We start from the raw sequence: 16,342 nt of genomic DNA on the forward strand, positions 1-16,342 counted from the left end.
TTCCTGGAGCCATGGGGTGACTTCCTTGGTCACCATGGCAGTGCATGCATGTTGACGTTTCCCTTACTTTTTCTATAAGTTGTACCAAAACATGCATTTGTACCATTCATTCAAATAAAGAAATTTGGTATTCCCCCCTTTTCTTCCCCCCCAAAACAAAAAGTGTAAACCCAATGAGAGGTATGGGGCAGTAGAGAATCATAATTAAGGTAAATACATTGGCAGAAAATGGCTGAAGAAGTCACCATAATATCACTTATACCACACTAAACTTTTTCTTTTGGAACTGCTTTTTACTGTACTTCTTGGCAAAATGTAGCCAAGTAGGATGTTTATGTTTCATAAATGGTACAGGATTCCCCCCCCCCTTTTTTTACTGAAACATAATTGATAATATATATTTGTGGGGAACAGAGTTGAATATCAACACCTGTGTGCAATATGTGATGCTCAAATCAGGATAATTAGTATATTCATCATTACAAAACATAATCATTCTTTGTGTCCATTAACAAATTTCTTGTTAATTGCCCCACCCCCAAAGTATGGAGGTTTCTCAAACAACTACTGATCGAACTGCTATACCATCCAGCAATCCCACTGCTGGGTATATATACCTAAAGGAATAAAAATCATCATGTTGAAGGGATAGCTGCACTTCCATGTTAATTCAGCTATACTTACAATAGCCAAGAGTTGGAAACAACCTAAATGTCCATCGACAGACAACTGGGTAAGGAAAATGTGGTCTACATACACAATGGAATACTATTTGGCCATAAAAAAAGAACAAAATTCTGCCATTTGCAGCATCATGGATGAATTTGGAGAAAATTAGGTTAAGTGAAATAAGCCAGGCACAGGATCACTCTTAATGTAAAGGGATCTTGTGTAAACAAGTGTTAACATGTTATTCTGTTAGTGTAAAAACAAACTGCATTCGTTACATTTTGCCACACAGGTAAAGAGAGAATCTTAAGTTCCCAATATGTATAAAGAGAAAAGTAGAAACAGAAGTTCCCAGAGTTCTGCCTATTCTCACCTCAATAGAATTTTATCCATATATGTCAATCTACAAAATCTTACATCTGGTATTTCCCATTCCATCATTCTTTTTCTTAAGAGCTTCGTTTCTAATTTACTCAATGCCAAATCAGCTTCAGATTTTTAATTTTTATCTTTAAAAGAAAGACTGCATTAATATGAACATTAGATCATCAATTAATGGGGAAAATCCAACTGCTAACCTCTGTTTAGGCACTAACATGTGTGTTTTAAAGAGACTGGGATCAACACATCAGAAAGCAATACAGCGTAGGGAAATTCAGTGGTTTTGACAAGAGAATGCAAGGGAAGGAAAAAATAAAGAGTTGAGTTCCGGCATTGTTCCTATGATGGCTGCCAAACTATCACAGATTTCAGCAGTTTATGAAAACAGTATTTTGTGTTTTCAAATATGCTCTTAAATTTTTCACAGGATGTATCAGATGGGATGCATTCTTGTCATTTTTGGAAAATGTGGGGAAAACAGGCATGCCAAAGACCAGGAACAGCATGTGGGAAAAACACTTTACATGCTATTTTTATGCCACTTTTTTTTTCTTTTTTTGTTTCCAGAGTATAAAGTGTTGTGAAACATTAGCAGGGGCAATGCAATGTTAAAAGGTTTTAAACTATATATCTCTTTCATTGCATTGAGGTGCCTTGTTACATTTTTAACAAATGCCATTATTATTAATGCCAGCCCATCATCATTACTATAAATTAAACAGCAGATCAATCGCCACATAATAAAATAGCAAAGGATATATAGACAAATGATGAAATGCTGGCAGGTGATCCATACATAAAAGCTAGATTAAACTTTAGATTTGGTTAGATGCTGGCAGTCAATAAATTCTAGCTTGCCAGTAACATCCTATAGGGTATTAGTTTGTACACTGTTGCACCAGCTTATAAAAATTTACATAGAAAACTGTGGTTTCATATCTTAAAATACTAATTCCCTTCAAAATGTGGCCTAAACTTTATTAATAAACTCAGTGATAACACGTGGTTAATTTCTCAACACGAGAGGTATTGACGCTAAGCTACTATATGCCTCATTTTCATCACATTAGAGGTGCACCCAAGAGGAAATGCTTATGACAATGAGGGGGGTGCAAGTGGGAGGCAGAGGGTGTGGGAGGTGGGGAGGGGGCAACAGGAACATTTTTAATCTTTTACTTTATTGATACAACAGTTAAAGATAGCTACACAGCCTTGTTTCATAAATGTCACTGTTCATGGACATCCTGTACCCAGCAACATGGGATCTGTACTGTCTTCATCCTCAAATGAGGCTGGCTAAAGGAGTGATGCTCCTTGGCCTATTGGTATTGGGCGTTTCCTCCCCTTTTCCTTTCTTAGCCCTTGACAGTTGGGGTCCCCACATGTACTTTTCCTTTCCCCAGCATGGTTTGTTTCCAAGGGCATGGTCTTAAACTGTAAAATGGGGTTACAGCAATAAAGATAGAGAAATAAAGAAAACCTCAATCTACAACTTATTATTTAATGTAGTTCTCTCTCTCCTATTTCCAGCATACTACACCTGGAAGGTACAAACCTGCCTGTCTCTTTGATCTTAGGAATGACATACTGTGAATGAAATAAATCAGAGGGCATTCCCAAGAAAAGAAGGTGTTCTGCTTCCCGATATTCAATGCAGCACATGGGTTAGAAGTATTCTCAGAGAACTGTTATTAAACAAGAGGTTAGACGTTTTATGATACTAGTTATAGTATATTTAACTACATTATGGGTTGAATAAGCTTTGGAGGGCTGACCAGGAAACCTAACCTTCCTATAGAACAATGTTTCTACGGTAAATTATATCCCACATTCCAAATAGCCTATGACTTACACATAGACTTTTATAATGTCATTCAGTTGTAAATTGGGAACTGCCTGCACTCTGTTCCTTTATTATGTGAAGTGTATTTCACTGTATCAGTTAAAGCAAAAGGCTAAATGTTGGTTCTTGGGGAAAAAATGAATAAGACAGTTTTCAAAGCAGAATTCATGTGGAGGAAGAATTTGAACAGAACCCAATAAGGAGGGGAAACAGCAAATGAGGGGTACGTCTACGACACCACCAGGGAGACTTTGAAGGAATTAGCTTGTGTTGTGTTAGTTCTTATCCCTGAAAAAGCACTGCTAAGCTATTTGAAGCTGCTTTCTCGGAGGGATTATCTCCTTCAATCTGCTTTAATCACAACTAAATGCTTTCGATTGCTATATACTGAGCTAGAATTAGAGAATCAGAATTCCCCTAGATCTCTGTGATTTGGTTGAAAAAAAAGAAACACACACTCTCACATACAAACACATATTTTAGAAATTATGTTGCCCTCTGCCATTGTTAATGTTAATCAGGACATATAAAATGGTTGTATTTTTAAACAACACAGAAGAACCATGCACATCTAAAATGTTACAAATGAAAATACTTCAGAGTTTGCAAGTGATTCTCAGGAGCAGGGAAATGTGTTATTCAAAAAATGGCTGCATTGGAAGATCACAATGGTTAAAAATAAGTGAAGTGATAAACAGAATGGTAAACTGAGCTACAATTTATAAATTAGATAATTATTTCTTACTTTGTGAGCCTCTGTGATTCATTTTTACTGAGATTCTTTATTAGCCACAAAATTCCCTACATTTAATTACTACTATAAAAATTTACAAAATGTTCTCAAAGAACATGTTAATCTATTTATTGTAATAAAGGAATTGGTCACTGACCAACTTTCATTCGGTGAGTATTTGTCAGATAATACAAGGTGTATTGCTACATTCTTCAGTAAAATGAGCAATTATTTTCTTGAATTAAAACTAAGGAAAAAAACAAAAACAAAAACAACGGTAGCTCAGTGAAAGCATTCCATCAGTCCGGAATCTTCAGCTCCATGGGAGAAACAGTATAACTCAAGGTGAAAGCACAAACCTTGGAATCAGATTGTCTGCATTTGAATCTCAGTTCTTCCTTCTAGGAGTGTAATCTGAACTATCAAATGAGGATCAAAAAATACTGTTTATCTTGTAAGATTGTTTCTAGGATTAGATGAGTATGTACCTTAATGAGTGTAATCAGTACGTGCCCAACAGACATTACAATTCGTAATTATGTGAACCAAATTTAAAACAAAGGATTGCATAACAATAAACTAGGTGAGTTTTTATTCTCAATTATGTCCACTCCCAATTCCAAGACATTGAAGGGTATTTTATAGACATCAGTAGATTCACATTTTGCCCAAGATGTTGAGCTATCAAATAATTTGATGCTGACATCAGTTGCTTCGTGACAGCTCTGAGATATGAAGTAACAAGCAGTCAATGTCAGTGCTCCTAAATCAAGCCCAAGGGCCCCCATGGCACCAGACAGTAGCAGCTTGTTACTGCTAAGGAAATGTCAGTCCAGTCAAAGTGTAGTGAGGTTGTCAAATCCCCAGTTGTGTGTGCCCTGATATAAGTAACATTCTGTAAGGTAACTTTCATAAAGATATTGTTATGTTGCCCAAAACCCTGAAGCAGAACAGGTAAGGTGGCTCTCAGAGTTTAAAAAGTTGTTTGACTTCTTCAATCACTGGGATTTCTCCCTCCAGTAGACAGGATCAGAGAGCAAATTTCCTTCCCTGAGAGTGCTACGAGTATTTGCCTAAAGCCAGACATCATTGTACATGTAATAACTGACCTTTAGTTTGCACTTACAAGCAATAATTTATTTACTTCTTAAATGCTCTTGTGTTTAGAATTTATGTCTTCTGCCTTATAGCATAACAGGGCTTTAATAATCTTCCATTTGACACTTTGATACCCTGCTATTATCCATTCTCACCCACAGCATCTTTGCTGTGGCAAGTATCACTTACTTCTAAGATGACATATTGGTTGAATCCAAGGGTCTTCTTAGAGATTTTCTATCTCCATTAAATTTTAAGAATACCTTCTAGGTAACATGTCTGCTAGTTTAAAGGATTCATCTTTTGCAATCCCTGTAAAGTATACTGGTATTTTGACTTGTGTTTCAACTTTCCTGATAACCAGCCCGCTTTATGCTCTATGCCACAAAAAATAGAATATGTTGACAGTTCTCAGTCCTACTTTGCCAGTAAGAATCATTGCTCATAGATCCAGTTTTTTCATTATAGTGGTCAAAGACCTTTAGTAACATTTTAGAGCTTCAATCCTATATCGCTGTACAATCAACAACAGGAGTTCCATCTTTTGGTCCATGCTAGGAACACACCTTCACCAACATACTGCAATACCTGGATCCCATCCTTTGCTGACACTTGTAGACAGTCTCCTGTGTCTTTTATCATGAAGAGTGTGCTGGGGTTAGAACCGGGTTATAGTCTATGATCATTAATCTAAAGTCTCACTGCAGACTTTCCCAAGAAGTAAATTGCAAATCTCTCTCACCCTCTTCATACACCAGTGTCAAAGGAAATCTTACATCTGTGCTATAAATCAATTCGAATATACAGTAACAGAAACAAACATATGGGTTAAATTTCCTTGAAATTACACATGGTTATAAAAATTGACCTAAAAAAAGTACTTGGAAAAACATGTTTGGGATTTGATCGAACAAAAATATTTTAAAATTTGTCAAGCTGTTTGGCAAACCTCAAAAATGCCAAGTAATTTCCAAACGTACTCACAACACCCTTTTGTCTAACAAATGAGCCTTTTAAAGCATGAAAATGTGTGTGTGAGAGAGACGATTAAAATTAGGCTTTGTGAATCATCTTCAGAAATTTCATATATAAAAACAAATTAAAGAATAATATTACTCAATTATCTAGAATATTTATCAGTATTGCAAACATTTATCAGGTACCTGTTTATGTCTATGCACAAGCCGAGTTCAAGGGCATATACTTGGTGTGTCTAAACGATGCCAAAGTTGTTTGACACACATTTTCTCATTTAAATGGCACATTTTCTACAGAAAACCAATTCCTTTCTGTTAATTTTGGAAGAAAGCACGGGTATTACTCTATTACTCTAATAGCATGGAGTAGCTCCTCAGGTTATGTATCTGATGTCATCTTATACTTGGTATCAGGGCCTTAAAATAAGTTATAAGATACAATTAAGTCTCAGCTCAGGAGAGGCTAATGCTTGGGTAGCTGGAGATCCTTGAGAATGTGAAAGTGGGAGTAAGGGTGGGTGATATCCAGGCTAGAGAATGTGTTTATGGACATGAAGGATGAAACACAATTTGATACAAGTAATTATACTTGTCTTTATAACTGGGATTATATATATACCTCATACATATCATACATATCATACATGTGTATATATAAATATGAAAACATACCTTTGTAACTATAACTGTCTCATAATAAAGATCTTAGTGACTGTGATATTTAAGCTTGAAATATCTATAGAATATGCATAAAAACAGCCAATCTAACCAGTTATGGATATTATGTAAACAAGTGTCAATCTTTCTCCTGACATTCCATTTCCTTCCCTATGGTTGCCTTGGTCTAGCCATCAATTTGCTAAATTTGCTTCTGATCTTGTCTTCACGTTCCTTCAAATCATCATAAAATTTACCACCAAAAAAATTATTAAGTATTATGTTAGAAAAACACCACTTCCAGTTGGAACTGACAACTTCCCATTGACTTCAGAATGAAACCAGAGCTTTTGATTATGCTTAGCTCTCCATCACCATGACCTCTGTTGAGGCAAATTTCCTCAATGATATTTTCAAATTTGAGCACCTCTTCATTGTATATCTCTTTCAAGTTATACAATAGAGTGTCAAACATAATTTTTTCTGAGGAAACCCATGTTAGGAAAACAAACTGAGGCACAAAAGATCATTTTGTTTGATAATTCTCGGCTACCTGCTGTTTTGTGAATGAATCTTCTATTTTGTGAGATGAACTATTCATACTCATGTGTGTGACCCAGGGAGCAATACTGCATCTTCTCCCACTTGATAATTTATTATGATATTATACAGTGCCTGCTCTAGGAAATTTACTGAGCAATGAGGTCTGCTCAGTTCTGCCTAGATAAGTCTTTCATACTTGAAGCCCCATTGTTTCAGACCCAGTTCCCATGGTGCTACCTGCAAAGGTAACCTGTGCATTGTGTTCAAACAAGTGGCCATTTATTACTATTGTCTATAACTGTCTTCTATGCCCTCCCAGACAGAAGGCCCCTCTCTCCTTGATGTGCTGTCCTAGTTCTTTATACATTCTACTAGCACTTGTCTCATTGCTTAGTTGTCTGTTTACTTGCCTCTTGCAAGTCTTGTCTTTGTATTTCTTCCACATTGTTTGAACTGTAGCCTTTCCTGGTATTGCTTACTTTCCTCGTGGATAAATGAATGTGAAAAATAAACTCAAGTTAAAATCATAACAGTAACTCACCACTATTTCCATTTAAATTCTAATATTTAAATTTTAACTATCTAGTTATTCTACCAACTCTAAATTTTTTTCATTATGAAGTACTTCTAATATAGAGAGAAGTATTGCAAATATATCAACCATCCAACTTTATTCTTATCCTTTTTTAATTCCTTCACACACACCTCATAAAATGTGAAAATAATCCAGATCCATGCTAATGTACATGCATCCTTTCATTTGTGATTGTATGTTGTCTTTGTGTAGGTTACTGGACAACACAGTGTGCAGTATAAAGTACCCATCCTACTTTTTCATACCTAAAATTAACAGTTTAATAATTAAAAATAATTCTAAACATCTTAGAGAGCTCAGCTTTAGTAGCAAGACACATTCACTAAAGCATGTGATATATAAATCACTCATATCAGATAATGTTAAAAAAAAGATAATGAAAAAAAGTTTTCGAAAAAATGTTTAGTGTGTAAGAAAAGTACCATTTTTGGCCACTAGAGGGAAGCTACCTTCAAACTCAATGAAGAAAAATAACTTTTTTTTTTTTGCCTGTGATTCAACAAGTCTCCTTTGTCTAGTAAGGTATTTGGTCAACATACTAATCAGTACCCTTCATAAACAATAAAGGTAATGACAATGTTTAATTAAATAAGAGCCCTTTTCTTCTAAGAACTAAAAACATAGCAACAAAAAACCATATAACTGGCAATTGCAATTTGCGTCCCTCTGGAGGCAAAAGGAGATCTATAATTTGCCTTGAGAAAGTGGAAAGAGATCAAGAGGTAAAGGCAGAAGCAGTGCCAAAGTGCAATCTTATTCCTTTGCCATCTGTCACAATCACTGTCATTCCCTAAAGGCCATGTTTAAAAATGAGACAAGGGAGAGCTCCTAAGAACTGGAAAATGGTAAGAGTTCTGAATCATGCCGAAACATTAAAACTCAACACCACCAGCTAGCAATTACTAGAAATCAAGAGTAAAAATGTCTCCCAGTATAATTCCATGGTGAGGAGAGGGATTTTAAAACTGGAAGGGAAAGAGGAAGAAGAGAATAAACCCAAAATAAACTTTTAGAAATCTATTTCACGAAGGGTGGCTGTATGGATTGAAATTTATTCACTTAGTATATTGAATTAAAATGTACAGCCACATTTTCAAGAATTATTATGCTGCTATTATTTGAACAGGTGAATTCATACTACATGTAATAAATTTCAAATTGTTCAGCTGTTGTATACCAACAAAAATCAATCAAACACACGATTGCAGCAGTAAATCATGGACTGACCACGTTATTTCAAGCTCTCCGCCACTTGGGGGCAGACTGAACAGTAGCAGGAAAGAATACAAAACAGGACAAGCAACATCCTTAACATATTCTCTAAGTGCATTGAACACGATGAATGGGTGAATGGAAGCCACTTCACTTTCAGTTAATTCTATTTCATATATACCATGTAGACATTATGACATACAGCATAATTTGAATAATTTCATATTGAAAGTTTACATGAAAGAAAAGTCATGTTCAATATTGTCATCTACCAACACTGCTTGCGCCAGGCATTATTGATAATGGAGAAAGATACTAGAGATTCTTCTTTTCCATTTCCCTTTCCTCATTAGAGTTTTCAATTAAAGCTGTCTTACGCAAATCACAGTCAGTTGTACAGGAGTATAAACTTCCCAGCCAACAGACCTCAAATGGACAAATCCCAATGACAAAACAAAGGCCTAGATGACTTAGATCTTCAATGCTTGTTCTGTCAATCCACATGGGCAATTATGTCCTTAGTTTGCAGCAACTCTAGACAGGCCTAAAGATAAATCTTATTCTTACTTAATTTAGGAAATTTCTATATGCACACTGATCAATAACTAAAGTCACTGTAATAAGAATTGTTACTTCCAGGCACAGGAGAAGTTTAAAATATAGAATACAAAAGAACAGTTATTTCTTTACCCATAATTAGTAAAATGTATCAGAGTTCTGTGGTTTCATCTTTGGCTTTCTTTAGATTCAAAGTGTGGACTTCTTAATACCTGGCATATAAACAATCAAACTCATAATGGACTTGGCCATTGTCCATATTGTCAATATGGTAAGAGTAGATTAAAATAAAAAATAGAAACATAATTACTTTTCAGGTATTATGATATTGAATAAGAAGCACAGGTTCATTAAAATCATTGAGTTGGGCATGTCTCTAGAAGATGGATCTGTCAGATTAAAATGGTAAAATATATAGTTTGATAGAAGATGAATAATAACCATTGTCATCTGAGAGAAGAACCTCAAAGGCACTAGAGCAACTCTGATGACCTGAAGTACAATAATTTGATAAATAATATTATCTTGACTTTGATTTAGATAAAATGTCAATCATCTTTCTCAATTGTAAAATGTAGAAAAGATCACTGGCTGGTTGGTGGCAGCACTTACAACTTGTAGGGCAATGGCTATATCTTAGACATTGTGTTTATGCATTGTACTTTCTTTACATTATCTAATTTAGTATTTGACCTTGTAGACTAGGTGCCATCCTTATTTTATACATGAGAACACTGAAGTGGAAAGATGTTAAGTCACTTATGATTAGGCCCTGGTTTCAACCTAATTCAGTTTTACTTGAGAATGTATGGTTTTAATTTATATGGTCTCTGGCTAATTATAATTCTGGTTTGTTGAGATTCCAGTCCAGACATAATAGCAAATATAAGTAATAAAAATACTTTTATCCATAATATTGTCCAAAATGGTAAAATACACCTCTGTGGCAGATGTTTCTGATGCACTACCTATATTCTCCTTCTCTTTTTTATTAGTATTACTCTAAATTGGGGGGGATGCATAATGAGACCAGTCACAGAACTACATTGCTCATTCTTTCTTGCAATATGGGGCCTTGTGATAAAATGCTTGGCATTAAGTTGTAAGCAAAAATCACTGGCTCTTTTTAGGAGGAGACAGACTCATCAGCCACTTACCCTCTTGCTTTTTGCCATTTTTATTATTCTATAAATAAAATGCTGTGCAAACCTTCTTGAAAACCATGTAGGCAATTATGAGAGGAAGGCCAAGAAACTTGCCAAAACATTGGATGCATAAATCCATAATTTATATATGACATTAACTTTGGAAATCTTTACTATCAGTTGAATAGAATCCCTAACTGATAACAGCCCACTTTTTGAAAAGGTAAGTGAAGGAATTAGGGAATATAAACTCAAAGTTACTTCTAGCTCTGAAATTTTATGATTTTATTAGATTAAGCATCTCAAAGATAAGGAGAGATGAACAAATCAACTTCACAAGAATTTACTGTTTGGTCCAACACTGAAAAATTTGATTAAGTAAAGCCCAGATTTGTTGGAATTCATCACAGAGTTCCATTCACCCTCAAATCTTGTAACTCAAATATGTGAGAGCAGTTTGATCAGATAAAATCAATGTGGTCTGAACAATGAAATTTAATTTCCATTTAAAATGGTGTGCTTGTTTATATACAGTCACACTTACAATGCTTCTATTTATGTAGTTATGCTAAGACTCTTCTGCATATAAGACCTTCGTGTAATTCCAAGTTCATATTATTAGTTTGTGAAAGGCTGATTTTGTTTTCTCTATTGTGCAGACAAGAAAAACGAGGCTCTGGAGACATTAACTTCAGGAACCACAGTAATGTGGTCCAGCACTCTTCCCTAGACCACATTGTTTTATTATTATTATTATTATGCAGAATATCCATAAACTTAGAAAATAATGACTTGGCTATCAGATAAATGTAAAACTTCCAAGTTGATTCATTTGAATGTTGTCATAAAGAGAAAATATGCTACCAAAGTTTAGCCAAAAAAGAAGCTTATTTTTAATAAAACAAACCTCAGTCACATTTCCTACAGCAGTGCTATGTGATAGTCTTGCTCTCAAACAAAATGAATAAAACAACTTTGAACAAACATTTTCTCTGTCTGCCTTCCCGTCTTACGTGGCTTGATATATGATGCCTTGTGTATAATCTTGCAGAAATATTTTTAAAAATGGTATCTTATTAAACAATTCCCTGTCAATCCTATGATGTTAGATTCTATGATTCACAATCTGTTCTCTTGAGCACTTGTAAAATGACATGCAAAACACAGAAACTGTAAGTCTCAGGGAATCGTCAGAACATCTCCCTGAACTCCTTGATAGCAGAATCTCATGCATAAATCTTAACGTGTTGAATCAATGTCATAATTATGAGGCTTAGTTACTAATGACATATATACCAGTGTTTGTTTTGACCTAAGATAAAACAACTTAAAACAAAAACACATCAATAACACATAGAAGAGAAATTTGTTGAAAGAAAAAGGGGCTAATGATAGATGCAGTTTCTAAAAATGTCAATACATAAAATATGGAGTCCAGTAAGACTTAGACTAAAGTAAGGCTGGTAGCAATGGAGACTACATGAGGTTATACATTTATTAATAACTGTATAGTCATTATCACTACTTGTTGAATGTTTGCAGTTATCCACTTTTTCCAGAAACATAAGTTGATTGCCTTCTGACTTCTTTGTATTTTTGTGCGGCCACGTGACATGTTGCAGCCTACGAGTTGTGAGAGAATATGGGCTGAGGGATTTATGCTGACTCAAAGGTTCCAGAACTCTATGTTACCTCTGTCACTGTCACCAGGTTGTCAATATGCCTTCACTCTGGGTCCTGAAGGAAATTCAATACTTATGCCCGAGTAAGGCCCCAGCCAACCTGCAATAGGCACACAGTCCAAAGAGTGAAATACCTTTTTTTTTTTTTGCTTTTAAACCTCTTAAATTTGGGGACTGTTTGTTAACAAAGTGTATTAGTCCATTTCCTGCAGCTTATGATAGAATACCTGAAACTGGGTAATATATAAAGAAATAAAATTTATTTCTTAGAGTTTTGGAGGAAAGGAAGTCCGCAGTCCAGGGGGAACATCTGGTGAGGACCTTCTTCTGGGTGGGAGCTCCCTACAGAATCCCGTGGTGATGCAGGCTATCACATGGTGAGAAGAGCAGGAGCTAGAGAGGTATTCTTCTCACTTGCCCTCCATATAAAGCCATTGGAATCACTCCCAGGACAATCCATTAAGCCATCAACCCACTACTCCATGAATGGACCAATCCATTCACAAGGGCACAGTTCTTGCAATCCAATCACCTCTTGAAGGTCCCACTTTCCACCACCACACTGGGGGTTAAGTTTCAACATGAGCTTGGGGAAACTTTCATGCTACTGCACACAGAATCCTAATACATCCTCACTGATATCATAAAAATTGGTACTTGAAGTCATGTGTGTACACTTATGCTTTACCTTGCTCCTTTAAACTTTGTTTGATGGAGGGTCGTGTAGGCTACACCATTTTCACATAAAAGACATTTTCTTTTACAGAAAACAGCTGCTAGGTTCCAATTAGACAATTTACAAAATGAAGATAAGCTTTGTACTGTCAGCAGTGAAATTAAGCATGACTCTAAAAGCCATCAGACAAGATGGATAAAGGTCGCAGATTTATAGATTTGGTGATAATTAAGATATTTCAATTTTAAAAATGTGTGTATTGAATCATTTCCATGAATTAACGGCATATGGAATTCTGACCAGAAGTTTTCTATTTCACTCTCAGGTTGAGGAGGGCTGCTCCCTCTCTTTGCTCAAGTTAGACATTTTCACTCACCAATAATGCAAACTATGTATACTTTTCACTCAAGACAGTTAAAGTTTAACCTAAGAAACTATGAAGTCATTAAACGCTTCAGCTTGTGAAGAGAACAAAAACAATGAATTATCTGACTTGTCTAGTCGCACTCACTCAAAAATCTGGGGAGATATAGGTTTCTATTTTACTACAGAAGATATTACTCCTTCCGTATTGGTTTAGTGTGAATTGAAAGGTAAGACAAAAAGAACTCATTCACTTTCTCGTGTGTCTTGGGTTACAAACAGGAATGCAAGGTTTTCTATTTCTCTAAAAGCATTTATAGAACTAGCTTCATACAAATGTTTCCAGATAATATAGGTAAAGTTCATCATTTGCAAACAAAACATGAACAACATGGTCAAGATGAAGCCACATGGTGCTTGAAGCCACTGACTAGTTGTTTAAAAATTGTCTAGGTACGTAATAACAAAAATATTCAACCCATACAATATTTCTGTACTTTTAAAAATGCATGAAGTATCTAAGGTTATAGAGATAATCTGAAAAAACTTTGGATTTAAATGGTTTTCACATATAGAAATAATTACTAAAGGAGGATAAATTTTTACAAGCTTTAAAAGGTTTTGAGTCTTTTGTTTTGAGATATGAGGATAAAAAGATTAGATAGTTGTTTGTAGAAAACAATTGATTAGGAAAAAAAGATTAGAGATCTAAATTAAAGCATATCCTACTATGTAACATAGAGCAAGAACACTGAGAAGTTAAGTAGTTTTGCTTTATTGAAGTGAATCCAGTTCAACAACTGGGTTGCCCAATTTTTTTTGTAGGCAATAATGATGGCCATGATGACTGCTGTAGGAGGACTTTCATTAAACACTGACCCTCTTTTGTTCTTAATCATTGTACCAGTGGCTTCAAAATATTTTCAGCAAATTATTCTCATCTCAAAATTTATGATGATCTTAGCCTTAGATCTTAGATGAGTTAAAAGCAAAATAACAGAAGTCAATTAAATAGCCGCATATATTTCTAATTGACTGTATCATGTAAAATCCAGTTTTGCAAAAATATGCCTCATCTTTGGAATCTGACAAATCATGTCAGAGACACACATGATCAGAGCTACTGAAAACACTGGAATATGTCTAGTGTACATACTATATAATATTTTATATTAAAATACAATGTTGTTGGTAATGTTTGATGTACACAGTTGTGTGGTCTTTGGCAAAAACCAGAAACAAAGCTATAGAGACTGATCACACAAATATAGCCTAGTCTACTGATGAGGAAAAGGAAAAACTAGAAATGAATACATATATTGGGGTAAATTTTTTATTACCAAACCAATTTTTTCAGCATCTTAGATTTTGTTTTGATTAAATGAATTAAATGAGTCAGAAATGAATTTAAATCTACCCACGCAAAAAAAAACTATGATAAAATGTGTAGTGGATTACTTCTGCTATGACATTTCAATTCACTCATCAGAGGACATCTGATTACTCATGAGTGCTTATATTACATTAGCCTCTTCACTCACGACAAAAAGGCTGTATCAGACTTAATCCATTATGGGAATTTTATTTTTTCACTTAAAGCTCATCACTACAATCCACATTGAATTCTACATTTAAGTAGTAAGACACTGAATTAGTCAATCTTGGTCATATAATATACTGTTGTTCTAAATTATTTTTCATCTCTCAGGATAATGGATAACTATTCTGAAAAAAAGAGATTGAGCCTTAAGAGGAAGAAGATCATGTAAGTTTTTACAATACCATTTAATTTTGAGACATCTCAATTGAAAAGACATGCATAATTTTTCTGAAAGACAAAATTGCTCTCTCTGGAAATCAATATTTTTTTCTTTTTTTCTAGAACAAGTTTTGTACTAAAGACCAAGACAAATAGACACAAGACAATTTTTTCCTTCTCATTTATCCTCAATTGCAGGGATTTTATACTCCAAACAGAATCATATCCATTGTCTTGCCCTCTTCTCTGCTTCAGTATTCTCAAGACACACAAAAAGAAATTCATTTCTCCTTAAAAGAGTCTCAAAAAAATATCTTTCTCAATTTAATTTTTCATAGGTTCTCAACTGGCTACACACAACACTCTATTTGGAGGGGTAGAAATTTTCTTCAATCCAATCCAAAATTTTTTCCAGAGACTATTAGGCTCTAAGCACTCAATTTTATTAATGTTAGACTTAGCTTCCTAAAAAAAGACAGTTAATTTTGCCATAAATGGGTTCTAGACTTGAGTTTACGTGTACATGAAATTTAGTATGCAATCCATTAAAAGAAGTTTAAAATAAGAGGAGAATTTCCTCTTTCAGTCACTGGAATCATAAGAGAGGCCACCTTACTCTGAATGGAAAATCTCTGGATGGACATAATGGACAGTACATAGAAAACAAACAAAGTCTTCATACATTTTTAATGGAACAAAGAGCTAAGGTCTGACAACCACTCTTTTTTTTTTTTTTTTTTTTTCTTTTCCATTTTCACTTACTATGAATTATCTGTAGGAAGATTTTGTATTAAGAAATGAAGAAAATTACTTTTTGCATCAACTTCTACTAAGCCTTACTCTTATTGTTTTTCAAGTAGAGCTGCTTTAAAAATAAGAGTTATCTCCCTGTGGACCCTTCCACAGAATCACAGACACAAATGTAGTTCTTGCTGTTATAAATGTTCGATTCTTCCTGGATTTCCAGAGAGAGGTTTCTGCCGGGTTAATGTCTCTAGAGAAGTGAAGAATGACATTTTGTCTTTTGCAGGCAGGGCAGTTGTCTTCATTCATGTGGGAAGAAAACTAAAAACACTGGTCCAGAGATTAACTTGAAAGCCAGGCTGTTAGGAGTAGGATTGCCAGATAACCACATTTAATACAGATATTTTTATTTGCTAAATTTAGCAATCTTAATTATGAAACTTCCATCATCATCCAGTGGCTTCTTCTGGAAGAATGTGACTGAAGGAATCTCTCCATAAACATGAAGGCACATTTTAGACACTAAATCTATAGTGGTTCTTTTGGGTTCCTCTAGGTTAAAACACCAGATTATAGCAAAAAACAACTATGAAAGAATCATCCTTCCCACTTTTTCTTCTAATTGTACCATACTCTGCCTTTCTCCTGAATCCTCTAAATCTGTTTTGAGGATGGAAAAGTAAGTACAGAAACTGTTTTTCTGTGAA

The 16,342-nt window shown here is 34.8% G+C and overlaps 1 protein-coding gene across 1 annotated transcript in view; it reads right to left on the reverse strand.

Annotated features, from left to right (window-relative positions):
- The window catches only part of ROBO2 (roundabout guidance receptor 2), a 600,911-nt gene that overhangs the window by 329,096 nt on the left and 255,473 nt on the right, over positions 1 to 16,342 (reverse strand). The window lies entirely within an intron of this gene.

Source organism: Cynocephalus volans, chromosome 1, assembly GCF_027409185.1.
Source record: "Cynocephalus volans isolate mCynVol1 chromosome 1, mCynVol1.pri, whole genome shotgun sequence".
Taxonomy (NCBI): Eukaryota; Metazoa; Chordata; class Mammalia; order Dermoptera; family Cynocephalidae; genus Cynocephalus; species Cynocephalus volans.